The following is a 16,811-nucleotide window of genomic DNA, read 5'->3' as shown; positions in this document are numbered from 1 at the left end:
ACAGTTAGATTGTAAGCAACTTGAGAGCAAGGACTATATTTTACCTCTTTTGGTATCCACAGCACTTAAGCACACAGCAAATGTTTAACAAGTGTCTGGTAATTGATCAGTTGATTGATAGTCATAGTGGCTTATTTGTGTGGCTTAAAGCTTCTAAGTATTAAGAAATACCTCTTTGGGGCGGCTAGGTGGCACAGTGAATAGAGCACCAGCCCTGCCCTCCAAAAAGCAAAAAAAAAAAAAAAAGCAAAAAAAAAGAAATACCTCTTTGGGAAAGGTAAGGTGGATGAGCTCTTCTCTGAGGAGCTGAGAAAAAACAGCAAGATACAACTCTTTCTAAAAAAAATATTCTAATTGTTCTTTTTGTTATTCTGAGTCTGTTTCTATTTATATAAACATCTCAGTTTGTGCTGTGGTTGGAGGGTGCAAAAAGGGTGGTAGCTCTGGGTAAGTCTCATTCCTTGCTTAGGGCAGAGCTCCCAGTCTTTAACCAATGGTTAGAGGATCTCTAACTTGAAACATGTCAGCTATATTAATTTATTTCATATAAATTAATCTAAAAGCCAATGGATCTCATGTGCCATAAGCAACAAGCATATAGTTATTAACTGGATACAACTCATTGGGAGATGTGGTGTCACTGAGACAAAAAAAGTCTCTATCTTTTACCAAAAGGGAGAGAAACTGTAGGAGTAGCTAGTAACCAAAAGGGAAGGCACTGCCCTGAGAAAACCCAAAAGGATGGAGATAGGAATGGACTAGAAAGACTTTTTCTAGTTGGGAAAGAAAGTAAGGAGAGCCACCAGCCAGCAAGTTTTACTATTTACAGGGTCACCTAGCAATTACACTAACTTAGAGGAGCAAACATTGAATTGCAAGTATTCTGGAGCTCCTCAGCAGATGTGTCCCTGCACATCTAAGGCCAAAGGCTATTCTCTAACTGCATTCCAAAATTTCATTACAATTTGGCTTCATATACATAAGTCCTATGTCTAAAACATCTACATTGTTCCTCATTTCTCTGGCTGGTTGATGACAATATGCCTAAAGTCATCTATTTAGAAAACATTTATTACTAAGTAGCTAAGTGATTAGGCAGAATGATAGAACCAAATAATTTCAGAGTTGGTAGAGATCTGAGGAGCCATCTAGTTCAACTCATACTCCAAGAGTATGGCTCAACACTGAAGGTCTTGATATTTTGAGATGAAACAGCAAATTCTGGGTGGTCCTTTGGTCCAGCTACTGCTGAGAGGAAGGAAGGCTGCATCAAAACTGAATTGTATAGGACTGGACACTAAGCCAGGAAGGACTAACCATTCAGTAAACCTTAGGAGGAAAGAATGTCTTTGGTTCTCTCTTCTTTCTCCTTCTGGAATATATGAAAACTTTTCCATCTCTCTCTCTCTCTTGTTCTCTTTCTCTGTTTCTCCCCCTGCTCCCCCTCCCCCATCCCTTCCTCTCCCCAGAAAGTTATAAAAGATGTTACAAAAAAAAAGGGCAGAGGGAACAAAACAAAGGATCTCTCCATTACAATTATTGTACTGACCATTGCTATGTATAATTATAATACCTGCATAGGTGAGCAATGGCATGAACCTGGTCAAAGAGCTCCCTTGTCTTTTACTATGTTAGATAGCTAGGAGATTCTCTAGGCCACATACAGAAAGGCAATCTGAATAAAAAGGACCACCCTAATTAGACTTGTCACCCCCATTATGATCACGATTTAGAAGATGATTTTGTAGAGTCTTTAACAGAATTTCCCCCATGCTTCTTGTAAATTTTAACTTAACCCTTAAATAAACGGTTTTTGTTTTTTTGCTACTACATTATGGTTTTCAATACCCAGGAGCCTCATTTAATTCAAAACTGGCATAGTCAAAACAGGATTATGAGGTTAAGGTCATGTTATTCTTAGGAGCAAAAAGAAGGGAGCACGAAAAGGGAACTCTGTATAAATTATAAAAATGGGGGAGGTGATCGAGAGGGGCTGCTGGCTTATGCATAGAAATGTTTTGCATCCCTGGGTAACTAGAAACCCCTATATTAGAGACCATGCCTGAACAAAGCAATCATGCCCTAAACACATACACACACACACACACACACACACACACACACACACACACACACACCTGGAGTAGTGTAGGTGATGGCTGTGCTCTGTCATCTAAGTAGTAGTAACTAAGGACACAAGGAGCTAATGGAAGAGAGAGATGCAGGCTAGATTACTGCATTGCCTGAACTAAAGGAAGTTGCACTAGAAAAGATGTCAGGCAAGACCAAAAGAAGATCTAGAATGGGTTCTGTTTATGTACCTGAAAGATAATTTACTCCAAGAAGAGGTTAAAAGTAGAGAGCTTCAGGAAGATACTGATGGGTGGAGAGACAAACAAATTATACATAGGGAGGCTAGGGGGAATGCTGCCATGATAGCTGAAATAGATGCCACTGTGGTCATTAAAGCAAAGGGGCCCCTTAGAGGTCATCCTCAGGCCACAAGGACTGTGCAATACTACATCAAGGCTGAAGCATGACTTGTGTGAGTTTGGGACAGGAGTGGAGAACTGGTGATTCTATCTCCATGGGAAATGTTATGACTGGGAAAGAATGGAAAATCTTTTCAGCATCCCTCTTAGAGTAGTCTGGCCACCAAAGAACTGCTTTTCTAACTTTGCTGGGTTTTCTGTAGAATTCCCAGCAGGGCTGGAGCTGGGACAGGGGAATGTGACTGTACTTACTCATAGAGGCAACCTTTCCATTTATTTCCCTTACTAGGCTCACTTCTATGCCCCAGGACCCTGCTGGGATGGCCATGCTTGAAGAAACACCTGCAGAGACACAATTGGAGACTGTCCTGCAAAATCACTGGCTGTGCCTGAAATCCAGCTGTGAACAAAGACTCTCCAACTAGTCAGAAAAAGTCACTCATATGTAAATGTCTACTCCACAGCAGTCACCTCCCAGGGAATTGGAAACCTATTAGAGTCCTTTTTGTTCAAGAAGTGGATAATAGAAGATAAGGACTGTGGAAGATTTTATATGGGAAGACAGAGCAAACTAAAGTTCTCTCTTGGTTTCAGTTATGGTAATTTAAATGAGCACCATCTGACCCCAGTCAGAAGAATTATATCCAACACCTGCTCAGCCAGGGAATGGTAGGAACCTAACTAGGTGAACTTCTTTATCTTTAACTGCCTACAGATCTATGTGACCCCTAAGTTGAAAACCTAAGGACAAACTGAATAAAAGGGAATACTCTAAAAAGGCTGAGTCAAAGTGCCCAGAATGATCCCATACAGACATGTTTTTGCAGGGTTTTTACTAAAGCTTCCCCTTGCATTTTATATGTTGACCTTATCCCTTCAGTTAGAGTTCTTTTTTTGGTTTGTTTGTTTGTATTATTTTTCCCTACTACAGCTATCCTGTTGCTTCCATAATTAAACCTTGAAAACCTCTATTGGCTAGAGAAGTTGAGGCGGGGCAGCCTTCTCCACAACTAAGATGGCTTGGAAGACAGGCAGATGATTCAATTTTATCTTGGGGCCTATGGCTATCTTATCTGCTTTTTATTTCTTTCCCTAAATGTAGATAATCAAATATTGATAAACAAAATTCAAATTTTTCAGGAATCTTTGAGAGTTTAAGAGATTCTGGCTGTCTCAATGGTAGGTGACCATCACCCATAGGAAGAAGAGCCAAATTCCCGGCCTGTTGGGCCTTGAGAGGGTTGATAGTACAACATGCTATTTCATGAGTCTGACAAAAATGTCTCAAGTTTAAATATTTTAAAATATCCTCTAAGGATAATGTAATAGCAGTTATTAGTGCTTTATTAATGCTTATGACTGGAGTGGGGAAGAGAATTGAGGCAGGAAGAAAAACCAAAAAGGCTATTGCTATAATCCAGTTAAGAAGTGACGAAGGGCTGGCTCATAGTGGTGGCAATGCCAGAGGAGAGACGGGGGTACACATGAGAGATATTACAAAGATCCCATAATAATTAGAGAAGAGAAAAATCCCAATAAGAATTTCAAACATAGCTGAGCAGATGGGAGAAGAATTCAATGGGTTTGGGAACCTTTTCTAACATCTGTTAAATACCAAGGAGAGATATCTATTCCACCTTTTTCATAAAGCATGTCTTAATTGTATTTATTGCCACCAACTACATTAAAATATCACCTATTACTTTCCCAGTTGAAATGGTGATATGGAAGGTTGTGAAGTGGCTCAGTTTTCCCATTTTCCCACACAGACCCCAGAAAATATCTAAAAAGGGCACTAGCTAGAGCAATGATAAAAAAAAAAGTAAAGTTAACAATGATTAAAAAAAAATTCCAAAATTGCATAAAAATATGGCTAGAAGCTGGTAAGACTCAGAAAGCATTACAAATGGGAAACTAGCCTGAATTCCAGTAAATGGGCCTGAAGTCTCAGAGTGTAGGAAGAGAGGCTGCAGCAGGGAAACAGGTGTGAAATCTAGCAAATGGGCCTGAAGCCAGTGGAAAATGGGAGGCTTCACATCAGTGAAACCTGAATGGGATCTGAATGAGGATGTTCCTTTAGGGTCTTAGGACACTGTGAGTTCCTGTAATCAGGACATGAAGTCCAAACACAGCTTTATCCTATCAGAAGAAAAGTGGTCAACAGAACCAGCTTCCAAAATATGTGTGGATGTCTCTGGCCCTGCTTTCACTTTTATCTTGGTTTGTTCCTGGGGGCAGAAGCTGAGGAAAGCCTCTAGGTGACTTCCCCCAGAGGCAATTTAAGAGGTCAGGTAGTTTCAGAGTAGTAGCACAGTCAGAAGTAGATTATGCAAACCTTGGAGCACCACCAATAGCCACAGCAAGAGACCAGAGTTAACTCAGGCCTTGAGCACGCCTACACCCTTGCTGGGGAGCCTGACATGCAATTAAGGCCTATCAAGGTTATAAGAGGAGATGAAACAAACTCCTTCAAAGAACTACAAGGAATTGCTTGGGGACTGAGACAGAAATTATGAATTGAGGAAGAGGGTGGAGCCTCTCTAGTGCCCTATATAGAAAGGAAGTGGAAGTGAGAGGGAAGTCAGACTATGGAAGGGACAGTACTGAACAGGGCCTACCTACTGAAACTTTCTTAAGGAACAAAATCCAATCTAAGAAGTGAAGTCAGAAATGTTAATAACAAAAGAAAACATGCGCACACACACACACACACACACAAATTCTATGGATTAAAAGATAAACTAGAAGAAGAGAATAATAAAAACAAGTCGCATAGAGCATTCCACAGAAATTGAAAGACTATGCACCAGGGCAAGAAGAGGCCCCAGACCCATATAATGAGATATGACCTTAGGTAGAGAGACAGGTGACAACATGCAGGTCTCTCATTACTTATTTCTGGGTGAGGTAAATGAGCAGACCTGCTCCTAGGGGTGGTGGTCCAGGACAAGGAGTGGTAAAGGATTTTAGGTGGTACACTGAGCAAGAAGCAAATTCAGAAGCAAGAAGCAACTTTGTAGGTCTGATCAAAGGAGTAGAACAGGGTCTCAGTTTCAGTCCTCAGTAAAGTCTGAAACCTATAGCAGAATAACCAGGGTAGCAATTCCAGACCAAAGGGCAAGTTGCAGTTCTTTCACTCTAAACCTATAGAGATTCCTGCTGTCTGATAGAGGCTCAGTCCAGAAGCTGTCAAGTGGAATTTCCACAAGTCCACAGGAGTGTTGCTGAGACTGGGGCAGAAATCAGGCAATGCCCTGAATCAAACCACTTTGGACAAACTGAACCTTTGTATGTTCCCAGCCTGAGCTGTCCCTGAGATCCTGGAATAATATTTGTTACTTCCAAGAAAGCAGGAGATTATGTTGACAGGCATGCTCAAGACACAAACCTAGAAGAAGAGAATGACTTTCTAATATTTACGAGCAAAACCACAAAGAACACAATTTGGGCATGAGTTCAACTAGAATTCTTCAGAAAAATGAATCAAGAGTTTAACGGAAAAAAATGAGACATGCAATAAAGAAACTGAAAAGAAAATTAATAGCTTAGCACATGAAAAAAACTTTAACCAAAGAATAGTCACCATGAAAATCAGAATGGACCAAATAGAAAGTAATGACTCTATGAGGCAATGGGAAATATTAAACAAAGTTAAAAGACTGAAAAAAATAGAAGAAAACATAAGGTATTTAATAAAAAAAACCAACAAACAAACCAGCTGACCTGGTAAAAGAGGTCAAGGAGAGAGAAATTTAAGAGAGATATGGCTAAAAAAAGAGCCTACAAATCACATTTCAATAATTCATTAAAGCAAGCTGCCCAGATGTCTTAGAAACAGAGGATAAAGTGAAAATAGAAAGTATTCAATCAGTTCTTGGAAAACAAAACAAAATTAAACCTCCTATGAATGTCATAGACCTATCCAGAGCTTTGAGGTCAAGAAAAAAATTACAGCAAGATGCTAAAAGTGTGTAAATAATGAGAACAGAATTTCAAACAAGAATTTGCAACTACCATGATAAAGAGAGTGGGGAGAGAAGAGTGTGCATAGCCATAGTGCTCTAGTTCTGATACAATCTGCTTCTGCCCCTACCCCATTTCTTTTTCCCTCATCCAGAACAAAATCACAAGTTCTTATATTTTCATTCCTTTTTAAAGTCCTCTGACAACCACCTGATGTAGTTAGATTAGTTTTGCATAGGATTAAAGCCTTCCTTATTCTCTCCTGTCTCTTCTCTTTTCTTCCTTTTTCTCTATTGAGGGAAATTTATTTTTGTACCCAATATTGTATATATTCTTCCCTCCTCTGACCTGTTCAACTGAATGAGGTTCAAATGCTTCTAGTTCTTCCCACCCTTTCTTTCTTGTTTGTATCATCTTCTATTTGTACACCACATCATGTAATATACGATATCTTTCTAAATTCTCCCCTACTTCTAGCCTATTCTTTTCCTCTTTCCTTTCCTTTCCCTTCTTAAGATCATCAAAATATAACATGATCCCTGAAGATGATAAGAGTTATGAGGGGACACAGCTAATCATTTCCTCATATTAGAATGTGAAGAATATGTCTAATATGATTAATTACTCATATTTACCTTTCAAAATGTATATTTCTCTTGATTCATGTATTTTAATGTCAAAATTTTAATGCAGTTCTGGTCTTTTCATCAGGAATACCTAGAAGTTTTTCATTAAGAGGTACATTTTTTTTGCCCTATAATACTATACTCAGTTGTCAGTGTTTCATTTTTGGTTTCAAGTCTACATCTTTTTCCTTTTACTATATTGTATTCTATGCTCTCAACTCCTATAAAGATTTGTTGTTGTTGTTCAGTTGTGTCTGACTCTTTGTAACCCCATCTAGGATTTTTCTTGGCAAAAACACTAGAGTGATTTGTCAATTCTTTCTCCAGCTCATTTTTACAGATGAGAAACTGAGACAAATAGGGTTAACTGACTGGCCCACTTTCACACAACTAGTAAGTGTCTGAGGCCAGATTTGAACTCAGGAAGATGAATCTTCCTTACTTCCCACCCAGCATTCCATCTAGCTGCCTCCTCCTATAAAGTGGTAGTTGCTAAGTCTTGGTGAACCTGACTGTAGTTCCCTGTTACTTAAACCCTTTTCTACATGAGGAAAATGAGGCAAGCAACGTGTAAGTGACTTGCCCAGGGTCATATAGTTATTAGTTTCTAAGGTTGGACTTGAATTCAGGAAGAGGAATCTTCTTGATTCCAGGACTAGCACTCTATCCACTGTACCACTTAGCTGCCTAGCTGTTCTCTCCTTGTCCCTGTCCCTCTCTCTCTCCCCACCCCTCTACAGACACACATACATATATACATATGTGTGTGTACTTTTATGTTTGTATCTATGTATACACACATACACACATATGTAGTGTGGTACAGAAATTCATTTTACCAATATAAGGGAAATGGGAGGGGAAGGGGCTATGGCAAAGGGGGAAGGATTGTAAAAGGAAGGGTATATCAAAGGAGGCAGTGATCAAAAGCTAAAAAGAAAAAAATTCTGAGGAGGGATTAGGATAAAAAAGAGAGAGAAAAGAAAGTATATAGTAATCATAACTGTAAATGTAAAAAGATAGAAGAATGAATTAGAAACCAGAATCCAATAATATGTTGTTTAAAAGAGAAACATTTGAAACAGAAAGATACACAGAGTTAAAATAAGGAGCTAGAGCAGAATCTATTATGTTTCAGCTGAAGTTAAAAGGTAAGGAATACTGGGGCAGCCAGGTAGCACAGCGAGTCGGGATAACCTGGGATTGAATCCGGGCTCAGACACTTGGAACCCACCCAGAAACACCTGGCCATGTAACCTTGAGCAAGTTACTTAACCCCAATTGCTTTAAAAAAAAAAAAAGAAAGGTAAGGAATACCAATTATGATCTCAGATAAAACCAAAGCAAAAATAGCCCTAATAAACAGGAACATTCAGGGAAACCGCATTTTGCTAAAAGGTATCATAGAAATTAATATCAATAAGTGAATAAATATGCAACAAATGACATAACAGATTGTTGAATGAAAAGTTAAATGAGTTGTAGAAGGAAAAAGATGGTAAAACCATACTAGTTGGAGACCTCAATGTGCCCCTCTCAGAACTAGATAAATCTAATCATAAAATAAGCAAGAAGGAAGTTAAGGGGATGAAAAAATTGGAAAAATTAGATATCATATATTTCTGGAACATACTGAATGGGAATAGAAAAGAGTATACCTCTTATTCAACGGTACATGGCAACTTCTCAAATACAGAAAAGCAGAAATGTTACATCATCTAGAAAATGGGCTTGTGTAGATAAATGAGGTAATGATATTTGTAAACTGATTTGTAAACTTTAAAGTACCATATGAATGCTAGTTATTATTACAAACATAGGACCTAGTGTGATTTGTGTAGTTCTATTGGTTGTAAGAAAAGAAACAAGGGTTGGAGGCAATGAAGGGACAATGAAGAAGAGGGAAAAATTTACTTGTATGTGATGAGAGTAGACATGGAGGAAAGAATAGACGTGGAGGTGTAACAATCTCATGAACCTCATCTGAAGTAGACAAAAGTGACACAGTATGAGAAATTGTTATTGCTGTTATTTCTCCTTCATTCTCAAAGGGGACCATTAGCATCAGGAGGATGATGTCTTGACTTGCAAGTGAATTAGAGTTAAGTGAGGCAGAATTGTGCAAAGACATCAGCCTCACTCTTACCTCCAGAGTCAATGAAGCCCACTGGCAAGATGACTGATAATGCCTCAGGATGTAGAGGGAGACCTTGGCCTTTTTAAGCGAAGGTCTTTCCAAGGTCTCAGTTTGACTAAGGCAATGCCCATTCAGTGATTAAAGTCCAAGTTAGAATTGAGACAAAAGATGGCCTAGTTTGCCTTTCCCCAAGAAGCTTACAATCCAATGGGGGAAAGACAACACATAAGAGGAAACTGAAAAGGTTGGGGGAGAAGGTACTTGGCACAGGACATGATAGAGAAGTAAATGCAAAAGCAGTACAACTGGTGGGAAATAAGGAGAAGAATGTGGTGGGCCCCCTCTTAAATGGAGGTTTTAGAGCTCATGGCCCTATCTGCCAGTCAAAGAATCATTTCAGAGGGGCTGGGTAACTCTGTGGGACATAGCTCATAGTTTCATTGGATTTATTAAATACTAAATTGCTATAGTTATTTACTACTGTGTTTTCCACTGATTCTCCACTCTATTACACTTATCAGGGACCAGATTATTTCGATGATTACCACTTTATAATACTATTTCAGAATGGTACAACTAGAGCACCTTCACATTTTTAAAAATTAATTGCCTTGATAGTCTTGATCATTTGTTCTTCCAGATGAATTTGCTATTACTTTTCTAGCTTATAAAATACTTCTTTGGAAGTTTGATGGGCATGGCATTGAAAAAATTAATTAATTTAGGTAGAATTGTTGTGTTTATTTTATTGGCTTGGCCTACACATGATCAATTAATATTTTTCCATTTGCTTAGATCTGATTTTATTTGTGTGAAAAGTGTTTTGTAATTGTATTCATGTAAAGCCTGACTTTCACTTGGCAGATAGACAACCAAGTATTTTACACTATCTGCCCTTATTTTAAATGGCATTTCTCTTTCTCTTACTACTGGATTTTGTTGGTTATATGTAGAAATGCAGATGATTTAGGTGGGTTTATTTTATATACTGCAACTTTGCTACTTATTGCTTCTTAGCTGATTCTATAGGACTCTTCAAGGATACCATCATATCACCTGTAAAGAGTAATAGTTTTGTTTCTTCACTGCCAATTCAAATTCTTCCAATTTCTTTTTTTTTCTTTTATTGCTATACTAGCATTTGTAGTATAATCTTGAATCATAGGGGTAATAATGGGCATCTTCACTTCACCCCTGATCTTATTGGAAAGGCTTCCAGCCCATTACAAATAATGCTTGATGATGGTTTTAGATAGATATCTCTTACTATTTTAAGGCAAGCTCCATTTATTCCCATGCTCTCTAGTGCTTTTTAAAAAGGAATGGGTATTACAGTTTGTCAAAAGTTTTTTCTGTATCTTTTGAGATAATCATATGATTTCTGTTGGTTTTGTTATGGATATGGCAAATTATGCTCTTAGTTTCCCTAATATTGAACGAGCCCTGCATTCTTGGTATAAATTTCACTTGGTCATAGTGTGTGATGCTTGTGACATATTGCTATAATCTCCCTGCTAGGATTTTATTTAAAATTTTTGCATCGATATTCATTAGGGAAATTGGGTCTATATCATTCTTTCTGTTTTCGCTCTTCCTGGTTTAGTTATCAGCACCATCTTTAGGTTGCAAAAGAAATTTGGCAGGACTCCTTTTTTGCTTATTTTCCCGAATAATTTATATAGTAATAGAATTAATCGTTCTTTAAATTTTTGGTAGAATTCATTTGTGAATCCATATGCCTTGCCTGGGGAAAGGGAGTAGGTTGAATGTTCTTAGGAAGTTCATTAATGGCTTGTTCAATTTCTTTTTCTAAGATGGGTTTAAGTATTCTATTTCCTCTTCTGTTAATCTGGCACTTATGTTGTTTAATCAGATTTATTGGCATATAATTGGGCAAAATAGCTCATAATAATTGTTTTAATTTCCCCTTCAATGTTGGTAAATTCACCTTTTTCATTTTTAATGCTGGCAATTTGATTTTATTATATTTTTAAAATAAGACCAACTAATGGTTTATTTTATTTTTTATAAAACCATCTCCTGGTTTTATTAATTAAACAATTTTCTTATTTTCAATTTTATTAATCTCTATTTTGATTCTCAGGATTTCCAATTTTGTGTTTAATTGAGGATTTTTAATTTTATAATTTTCTAGTTTTTCTTTTAGTTGCATGCCCAATTCTTTGATCTGCCCCTTCTCTATTTTACTGGTGTAAGCATTTAAAGATAGAAAGATATATAATTTCCCCTTTGGTTGCAGCCCATAAATTTTGGCACATTGTCTCATTGTTATCATTCTCTTTAATGAAATTACTGATTCTATGATTTGTTCTTTGCCCCACTCATTATTTAGGATTACATTACTGAATTTGCAATTAAGTTTTTTTTTTTTAAGCAAATGGGGTTAAGTAACTTGCCCAAGGTTACATGGCCAGTTATTTTTTGCATGGGTGTTAAGTATCTGAGGCTGGAACCGATTCTGGGTCCTCCCAACTCCGGGGCCAGTGTGCTTACTCACTGAGCCACCTAGCTGCCCTGCAATTAAGTTTTAATCTATACTTCCATGGACCTTTATTGAATGTCATTTTTATTGCATTATGATATGAAAAGGATGTAGTTAACATTTATGCTTTTTTTGCATTTGGTTGTGAGGTTTTTATGCCCTAATACATAGTGAATTTTTGTGTATCATGTACCACTGAGAAAAGGTATATTCTTTTATATTCCAATTCAATTTTTTCAAAGGCCAATCATATTTATTATAAAATTCTATTCATTTCCTTAACTTCTTTCTTGTTTATTTTTTGTTAGATTTATATATTTCTGAGAGAGGAAAGTTGAGGTGCCTTGGTAGTATAGTTTTGCTATCTATTTCCTCCTAAAATTTGTTTAAATACTCCTTCAAAAATCTGGATGGTACTTGGTAAATATAGGTTTAGTATTAACATTACTTCAATACCTTTTTATAAAATGTAGTTTCCCTGCTTATTGCTTATAATTAGATCTATTTTGCTTTGGCTTTGTGTGAGATCTTATTTGCTACCCCTGCTTTTTTTTTTTAACTTCAACAAAACAACCTTTACTTTGTGCGTGTCTTTCCTTCAAATGTGTTTCTTGTAAACATTTTGTAGGATTCCATTTTTTAATCAACTCTGCTATACACTTTCATTTTATGGGTGAATTCATCCCATTCACATTCACCGTTTGTATTTACCCCCATCCTAATTTTCCCCTTTATCTCCTTTTCTCCTTTCACCCTACCACTCCTCACAAGTGTTTTGCTTCTGACTACTGCTTCCCCCAATCCTCCTTTCCTTCAATCAGTCCCACCTTCTTTTGTTTCCCTCTCCTCCTACTTCCCTATAGGGTAAGATTTCTATACCCAAGTAAGTGTGTTATTTCCTCTTTGAGGCAATTTCAATAAGAGTAAGATTAAAGCATTAATTGTTTTCTTTGGATATCATCCCATCATAGTCAACTCATACCCATGCTTTCTGTTTATGTAAACTCCTTCAAAGTTTAATAGTTATAGTGTCCTAACAGTAATAAAGTTTTTAAGAGTTATAAATATCATCTTCCTAAATAGGAATATAATCATTTTAAAGTTTTTGAATCCCCTATGTTTACTTTTTTGTGTTTATATTTATATGCTTCTCTTGAGTCCTGTATTTGAAAATCAAATTTTATATTCAGCTCTGATCTTTTCATCAGGTATTCTTGAAAGTCCTCTATTTCATTAAATATCCATTTTTTTTTCTTCTGAAGGATTATACTTTGTTTTGCTGGCAAATGATTCTAATCCCAGCTCCTTTGCCTTCTGGAATATCATATTCCAAACCCTTTAACGTAGAAGATCTTTTAATGGAAAAGCTACTAAATCCTGTGTAATCTTGACAGTGGCTCCATGATATTTGAATTTTTTATTTCCTTCTGCTTGCAGTATTTTCTCCTTCACCTGGGAGTTCTATAATTTGGCTATGATATTCCTGGGAGTTTTCCTTTTGGGATTCCTTTCAGGAGATTATTGGTAGATTCTTTTTATATCTATTTTGTCTTCTGGTTCGAGGACATCAGGGTGGTTTTCCTTGATAATTTCTTGAAATTTTTGATCATGGCTTTCACTTACTCTAATAATTCTTAAATTATCTCCCTTTGATCTATTTTCCTAGTCAGTTGTTTTTCCAATGAGATATTTCCAATTTTCTCCTATTTTTTCATCCTTTAGATTTTGTTTTATTGTTTCTTGATGTCTCATGGAGTCATTAGTTTCCACTTGCCCAATTCTAATTTTAAAGACTTATTTTCTCCAATGAACTTTTTCATATCCTTTTCCATCTTGATTGGATGGAGGAAAGGGAAAGGCAAAAGAGAAGTCAGAGGTTACTTGAAGGTTTTAAACACATTTTTCTGGGAAAATGATGGAGCAATTAGCAGAAATAAGGAATTTGAATGAAAGGAGCAGATTTGGAATTAGGGAAATAATAAGTTCAATTATAATCATGTTAAGTTTGAAATATCAGCAAGATAGCCAGATCAGCATCAAGGTGAGAAATCCTTGAGAGCAGGACAATATTTATTTATTTTTAAATTTCATTGTGTCTCCTAGTCAGTCAGTCAATAACAGACATTTATCAAGGGCCTACCATGTGCCAGGCACTGTGGTAATCACTAGGGATACAAAAAGATGGAAGAGATGGTTCCTGCCCTCAAGGTACTAACAATCTAATATCAGAATATAAGGAATAAAAAGGTGTTAAAAAGGTGGTGGGGGGGGGGAGAAGAAGAGGGAGAATATGATGAATTTCTGTACTGAAAATGAATTACGAGGACAGCAGAGTCAAAATGGCAAAGTAAAGCAGGAACTCCCTTAAGCTCTCCTAAGTTCCCCCCTAAACAACTTTAAAATAACTCCTCAAAATGAATTCTGGAGCAAGAGAACCAACAAAACAATGGAGTGAAACAATTTTCCAGCCCCCAAATCTTAAAAAGTAGTCAGGAAAAGAGTGTCTCACTGAAATGAGAGCAGAACACAGTCCAGCTCAAGCAGCTGGGGAAACGCAACAAGTGAGACCCACCCCAGCAAGCCAGCAGTGAGCCCTTCACTCTGCTGGAAGCCTTGTGCCCAGCAGAAGCCAGCAGCAAAGCCTGACTCCATACAAACACCCCCAAAACCCCAATGCAAGCCAACAGGAGGTCCCAGCCCAACAAATTAGTGCAGGCCTTGGAGGCCATTGAACCCACAGCCAGAACTCCCAGAACTCTCAGAAGAAAGAATGTAAGGAGTTTGGACAACAGACTACAGAGGCGACTGTTTCGGCACAGGGTGCAGGACATTATTACTTGCCTATATGGGGATCTAGGTCAATTTCTAGGTCACAGTTCCAGTGCAAGAAAGAGCACTAGCACACTTCAGTATGTAGCTACAGGAAAGTAGGATACTCTCCAAAGACCCAGGGCAAAAGAGTATGCTTGTGTCTTACCCCAACTGATAAGGTCAAAGGATATGAACAGGCAGTTTTCAGAGGAAGGAATTAAAGATATCTATAAGCATATGAAATAATGCTCTAAATCACTATTGTTTAAAGAAATGCAAATCAAAACAACTCTGAGGAGCCACATCTTACCAGTCAGATTGGCTAAGATGACAAAACAGGAAAATGATAAATGCTGGAGAGAATGTAGAAAAATTGGAACACTAATGCATTGTTGGTGGAGTTGTGAACTGATCCAACAATTCTGAAGAAGAATTTAGAACTATGGCCAAAGGGCTATAAAAAAGTGTATACTCTTTGACCCAGCAATACCATTTCTAGGACTGTATCCCAAAGAGATCATAGAAGTGGGAAAAAGGCCCACACGCAAAAAATATTTATAGCAGCAATTTTTGTGGTGTCAAAGAACTGGAAATCAAGGAGATACCCATCAATTGGGGAATGGCTAACCAAATTGTGGTATGTAAGTGTAATGGAATACTATTGTGCCATAAGAAATGAGGAGCAGACAGACTTCATAATAACCTGGAAACACTTATATAAATTGATGCTGAGTGAGGACAGCAGAACTAGGAATACTTTGTACACTATTAAAGACACAGTGTATGTGTGACAACTAACTTTGATAGACTGGGTTCCTCTCAGCAATACAAGGTTAGAATACAACTACAAAAGACTCATGATGGAAAGGTATATCCACATCCAGAGAAAGAACTACAGAGTCTGAATGCAGATTGAAGCAAAGTATTTGCTCTCTCTCTTTTTTGTTTTGTTTTGTCCCTTCTTTCTCATTGTTCACTCCATTGGTTATAATTCTTCTTTACAACTTGACTAATATTTAATGTGAAGGTATTTGTAGAAACTATATTTGATTACATGCTGCCATGGGGAAGGGAGAGGGGGGAGGAGAGGAAGGGAGAGAAAATTTGAAACTCAAGGGATTGTGGAACTGAATGTTGTAAACTAAAAGTAAATAAATAATTTTTTTTTAAAGTATGCTTGTGGTTACTCACAGGCCAGAGCACAATCCAGAAAAGCAGTGACCAAACATTTCCTTAGGTTATACCTCCATGGAAAAACCAAAAACTTATAGGTCCCCAGAATTAGGTTTGAAAATAGCCACATAAAAAAAACCTAGAAGTTTAAGAAAATGCCCCTTCCACCCCATAAGTAGAGTCCAACTTTAACATAAAAGTCATGAAATAGGCTAGAAAATGAGCAAAAAACAGCGAAAACAAAACAAAAAAACCCCAACCATAGAAATTTACTATAGCTACATGGAAGATCAAAACAAAAACTTAGAAAAGAAAAACAATTTCAAAATGCCTACATGCAAAGACTCAAAGAAAGACAGGGATTTGTATCAGGCCCAAAAAAAACTCCTGGAAGAGGTCAAAAAATATTTTTAAAATCAAATAAGAGAGATAGAAGGAAAATTGGGAAAAGAAATGAGAGATGCAAGAGAGTCATGAAAAAAAGAATCAACAATGGTAAAGGAAGCTCAAAAACAGTAAAAGATGTATAAAAATCACTGAAGAAAAGAACTCCATAAAAAGTAGAATTGGCTAAGTGAAAAAGGAGGTACAAAAATTCACTGAAAAAAATATTTCCTTAAAAATTAGAACTGGGCAAATGGAAGCTAATGACTCCATGAAATGTCAAGAAACAAACGAAATCAAAAGAATGAAGAAAATATAAAATATCTCATTGCAAAAATGATCTCTTCTGATCTTTATAACAATGATGTTAGGTAGATGTTATCATATCTCCTTATAGTTAAGGAACCTGACACAGACAGAGGTCAAATGGCTAGTAGGTATCTGAAACTGAATTTGAGCTGAATGTGGTTTTCTTAACGCTAAGCGTCAAACTGCTTAAATGAATAAAAGTACTTGAATAAGACATCTAAGAAAGGAAACATTATTTCTTGGAGAATAAGGGAAGACTTCATGGGAAAATGACATTTGATTTGGACTATGAAGGATGGGGTAGGATTTCAACAAATGGAATAGGAGAAAAGACCTTTTCAGGGGTGGGGAACAGAGCAGACAAAAGCAGAGGTGGGACAGTGCTAGATATTTTTAAGAGGAGACTAGCAGTA

At 37.1% G+C, this 16,811-nt stretch overlaps 1 protein-coding gene across 18 annotated transcripts in view; it reads right to left on the bottom strand.

The window, feature by feature from the left end:
• The window catches only part of MIPOL1 (mirror-image polydactyly 1), a 567,089-nt gene that overhangs the window by 256,569 nt on the left and 293,709 nt on the right, over window positions 1-16,811 (bottom strand). The window lies entirely within an intron of this gene.

This window comes from Petaurus breviceps, unplaced genomic scaffold (assembly GCF_028583685.1).
Source record: "Petaurus breviceps papuanus isolate PSGF00001 unplaced genomic scaffold, PetGlider_PUasm1.0 164, whole genome shotgun sequence".
NCBI lineage: Eukaryota > Metazoa > Chordata > Mammalia > Diprotodontia > Petauridae > Petaurus > Petaurus breviceps.
The sequence above is the reverse complement of the archived record's forward strand: the minus strand, read 5'-3'. Positions and strand labels throughout refer to the sequence as shown.